Here is a 5392-nt window from a genome sequence, read left to right on the forward strand (position 1 = left end):
TCGACCGCTTCTCTAGGGTCATGGGAGATTGCCCGCCTCCTCTGTTCATCGCTGGAGTTTCAACAGACTCTGGTGAGATGGGCGCAAGTCGGGTCCTTTTCATAGGCTGTTACAGACTAGGGATGCCAACAATTTAGCGGGATCGTGATTTGGCACTGTGAAGGGTAGGAAAGTTGCTGATGGCATCCCACCGCTGCTACAATTTGTTAAGGGTGCGAGGTCGATGGCAGGAACGGCGAGTTCTCTTTACGGGAGCTGGCTTCCCGCCGTCGTCCGCATACCCGATCTTCGCCAGTGAGAAGACGCGTTCGTAAAAGAGGTAAAACGAAGATTTATTTACATTTGAAACATAGGAATTGTACAGAGATCCAGAAGATGCAGCAATATGTACAACACAGAATCAGTTCATAATTTATCACAAGATGGAGAGCTCGTGATTCAGCACAAGACTCAGCACTATTTACAAAAATGCTTCGGCTTTTATAGCCCACCGTCACCGCCGTCCGAAGGCGGCGGTAATCACTCTTGTCACAAAGCAGGCGACGAAGTCTATGTGGTCCACCCAACAGAAAGGGTGCAGATATTGCACCACTCGGCTGGGCGAAACGGCCCAATAGTAACAGCAACGCACCGCACAAAGACGCACCCAGACCACGCCTTGAAGGCACCGTAGGGCAAGGAGGTAGAGTCCGGAGGGGGAAACTTAAGCTTCTCCGGGGAGATGGCCGCTAACCCAAACGTCAGTCCATGCTGCTTTCAGCTTCAGGCAGTCCAAACGCTCAATTCCGGTGAACGGCTTTTTCGACGCGTATCCACGCTTCCGGGCTGTCGGTGTGTTGGGATGGCCTCGCCTAGACGACAAAAGCCGAGTAAAGAGGTTGACTTAATGAAACCAGCCTCAATGGCGCCGTTCCCCCCGCTGCTCGAGCCCGTTCAACAAAAGGCTTGTCTCGCGAAGCTTCCGTTGAGCCCTGACTGTTTCCCGGAAGGTCTACCCGACAGCGTCTTGCGGACTGGGCGCCGATGGGGTGGAAAGCCTCCCTAGTAGACTAGCTTACGCACAATGGCGTCTGCCTAGACGAATTGCCGGGCCAAACGTAACAGCACCCGAACTTTCTTTTCCTTTCTTTGTACTATTTATGTACCCTCTTACTCTCTTTCTCTCCTAAAATTTTGGCAGCCGATCCAAGAAGTTTATGCTGATGAAGGAGCGCAGCTAGGTTCCAAGGTCCATAATGTGAACGTTGACGTTGAAGTCGCTGACTAGCATAAAGGATGACTGGACGAACGAACGGATGCATGAATGGACGTACAGATGCTACGACGATGCGTGGCTTGGCACACGAACGCATTGGCGGACAGACGCGTGGACTGTCAGACAGACAGATGGGTGGAGACGGTATGGTTTATGCGTGCTATGCACGCTTTATGCATGCTATAAACGGACGGATGACAAGAACCCATGACGGTGACGACAACAGAACTCGTGCGATCCTAAGAAACTTCGCTATCTCAAAATGAAAGCATGCAGTTGAGGGGAATAGCCAAAATTGAATTGCTACAACGAATGGGTTACGTGATTGTTCTTTCTGGCATCGCTGAGGAAAGAACAAATTATTTTCTTTTGAAGAGGAAACAAATGCCTGAAAAATACGTCACTGCTATTGCGGTTGCAAGGGAGGCAATGTAGTGGCTGGTTGCCCTCCAGAAATGAGCCGAAGAGAGTGCAGTATATACTACCATGTTAATTGCTAAATATGGGCCTGCACACGTGTCAGATAGCCCAATTTCAATGGAGCACGCTGTGAGGAGCCGTGAGAGTTCATGTTAATTGCTAAATATGGGCCTGCACACGTGTCAGATAGCCCAATTTCAATGGAGCACGCTGTGAGTAGAGAGGAACTCTCACGGCTCCTTGCAAAGCAGCTCTAGCGGGAACCCTTATTTGTCTTCTATTGCACTGGTATGTTAGTCTCTAAGAAAAGGCTAATGTTATCGTAATCGAAAGTACATCCAAGTAGGAAGTTTCTACCATCTGAGCAGGCTGGTTAGTTATGACACTACAACCATAAATCTTTGCGATACTGTACACTGCCAGGTATAGTCTTTTAGTGGTTATGGTACTCGACTACTGAACCTAAGCTTTCGGCATCGCATCCAGACAGCGCAAGTCAAATTTTTTGCAGAGGTGCAAACGAATGAATACACAACTTAATTTGTCCCCTTCTAAACAGCACAGGGCAATAGGACAGAGGATGATGCTGAGAAACTACTCAAAGCAGTCCCCCTCTGCCCTCTCAGATCTCTCCAGGATGGTCTCCTGAATGTCTCGCTTCAATCTGTGCAAAGCAGCCTTCAACATGTGCGAAACGCGTTTAAGGTAGGATGAAAACACTGCTAAGGGCAGTACCACATGACATGGCGTACGTCTGCTGTGGAAGAGGCGCAAGATTTACAAGGCGGAGAAAAGTAACAGGACAGATCAACGCAGTGCGAAGGCTTGAGGCACGTGCAAACTCCCGGTGGTTGAAATTTCTGAAGCCCTCTAATACGGGGCTCCTCATACTCATATTGGGCTTTTGGGGCTTGAAACTTCAACAGTTACTATAGTGTGCAAAAAGAAGTATGGGTTCATGCCAAGCTCGGAAGTCACCTTGTCAGCACTGAGCACAATAAGCTCGGGCAGCAATTGTTACTGTTATCACTGGCTAGGCCTCTGCTCATGTGTTGTCTGAAATAACAGTACTACTTGTCAGGCTGTCTTGGGTCTTATAACTGGTAAAGTTTGCTTGGTCTGCCAACAATCCTAGAGTTGCGCAGCCGGACTCTACTTGCCAACATGACCACTGAACCTACCAAAAGCTCTCCACCTCTTGCTCCCCATGCCAACGCGTGCTTCGGCATGGCCCATCAGCGGGACCCTCCAATATTGAACAGCACTGATAATCGCGACTTCGACGACTGGCTAGCTACCCGTGATTTCATGAGTGTTTTGTACAACTGGGACGAAGCCACGCGGCTGTCCACCGTCGAAATTTACTTTAGTGGCATTCCACACTAGTAGCTTCGGAATCATCAAGCTGACTTTCCAACTTAGACAGCGTTCAAGACAAAGTTAGCAGTCTTTGCTGCTGTCCCCAAACTTCGCGCAAAAAAGCGCCTTGAAAATGATCTCAACTGCCTGTGCAGAATTTCACCGGTTACTATAAGGACACCATCGAACTGTGCAAACGCGTCGGAGCTACCACAGCAGAAGTGGACCGCATCAATAACTTACATAAAGGTATCTATGAGGGCGCATTTGATATGCTGATTTTGAAAAGCCCGGATGCTGTCACCCAAGTTACCGAGCTCTGCCGAAGCTATGATGAGTGCCATCGGCAACGCCTCGTCACCAGCCTTCTTGCCGCCTTTCGGGAGTCAATGTCCGGCTTAACTCTCTCTCACAAGATCCCGTCCTTCTCTCACACATCAAAGATTTTGTTCGCGAAGAAGATGCCCGCCAGCTCTAACTCATTTTCAGCATATCAGAGCCCAGCATGCCACCTATTCTCACACTATGGCACATTATACAAGACCAAGTGTCTGATGTCTCTCCACCGCAGCCAGCGCCCCAGTCATCGCAACATTGACGTACGCCAAAGCAGCAGCACGACCTCGACTACAGACGTTCCGAGCTCTGCCGTCTGTTAGCACCTCCCTCCCCCCAGCCGCCACGATCTCTTGTCTATCATGTCTCAGATCCCTGGCGCACAGCCTATAACCGGGTATTATGCTTTTCGTGTTGTCTGCCTGCACATATTGCACGACTGTGCCACCTCTGACTACTACACAAACGTGAAGACCCATGTGCGTATGAGTACGACCACACATTCCTTATGCTTCGGACCCCGGTTCGCATTTTTCGCGGCCAAGCCATCGAGAAGCTTTTGATCGTCGTTTTTCACCCTATCTTCGCTCGCCCTTCCAGATGCGTCGGCGTCCCTCGGTATTCGACATGAAAACTAAATGACGCATTCCTGAGGAAAGAAATACCTCGTCATCAAGAAGTAGAAGCCCTGTTTTTTCACCACCTATTATGATTATTGCCGTTTATCGCTCACCCTTCCAGATGCGTCGGCGTCCCTCGGTATTCGACATGAAAACTAAATGACGAAATTCCTGAGGAAAGAAATGCGTCGTCTTCACGAAGTCGAAGCCCTGTTTTTTCACCACTAATTATGATTAATGCCGTTCATGAAGGTGAACTTGTACTTGTGTTGATCGACACTGGTGCTGCAATATCTGTCATCTACGCCCAATTCGAAAAGTGACGACACTGTTTTTTGATCCGTTCCTTCATACCACCACAGTACAGCCTGTGCAGCCTGAGGCTGCGTGTACCGCCAAACATGAAATCCAAGGAGTGCCCTACAAAGTCTAGTTCGTCATACCCACACTATTCGCAAGATAATAATTTAGGCTGCATTTTCTCTCTCATCACCAAGCCACCAATGATTGCGCCACAGCCCACGTCGTCTTTTCCTCCGTGGGCGATGCTCCACCTGCTCACCGTCACCCTTTCTGTTTGAAATTGGTTATACTAAGGACACCCAGATCCCTCCGAACTCAACCGTTTTTTTTTATCTTTTTCGTGTTCCGCTGCCTCCGATGCTACCACACTATGCACGCCTTTCGCCGCTTTTGTTACTCGCCACCTTTACTACTGCACCGCTCTGTTTACACTCCAAGAGGCTGCTACCAATTTTCTTGTAGACATTCCTTTCCCATTCACATATGCTCTGGCGATGCCCCGCGTTACGCTTTGGGAAAGTCATCACGCCGTCAGAAAGGGAGGGTGCTATTGCTAGCTCCAGTCTCAAACATCAGCTATGGCCAGTCGACCAGGCCCACGACGCAGCAGAAAGACATGGTCTTTCTGTTCCGACGTGGCAGCGGCCCGCAATGTGCTAAAGCACGTTCCAAATAACGAAATAAAGTTTATCCATTCATCCAGCTATTTTGCGACTACGTTGTTTCGGAATGAATGTGTCCGCTCAGTGGTATCTTTCGAAACCGACAGCACATTGCAAATCCTGATTGATCATCTGAACTCAACGCCCTCTTCTGTTGTTTTCTGACTGGCCCTTCGACTAGCCAGATCCTCAACTGTGTCATCGACGAAGGTCTAAATCTGCAACAGAGGTGTTAACTTTTGAGTCTCCTTGCGAAGTATCACACATCTTTCGACAGCCACAGTATTGATCATGGCCGTACGACAACTCTGTGCAGAGAACTTACAAATAATGGAAATTCATGCAACCATTTACTAAATGCGCATGATCAACCTTGCCTGCACTGACTTACAGGGTATTCGTTAGAAGAAGAATGAGCCTTATTATTATCACTAACG

Source organism: Rhipicephalus microplus, unplaced genomic scaffold, assembly GCF_043290135.1.
Source record: "Rhipicephalus microplus isolate Deutch F79 unplaced genomic scaffold, USDA_Rmic scaffold_22, whole genome shotgun sequence".
Classification (NCBI taxonomy): domain Eukaryota; kingdom Metazoa; phylum Arthropoda; class Arachnida; order Ixodida; family Ixodidae; genus Rhipicephalus; species Rhipicephalus microplus.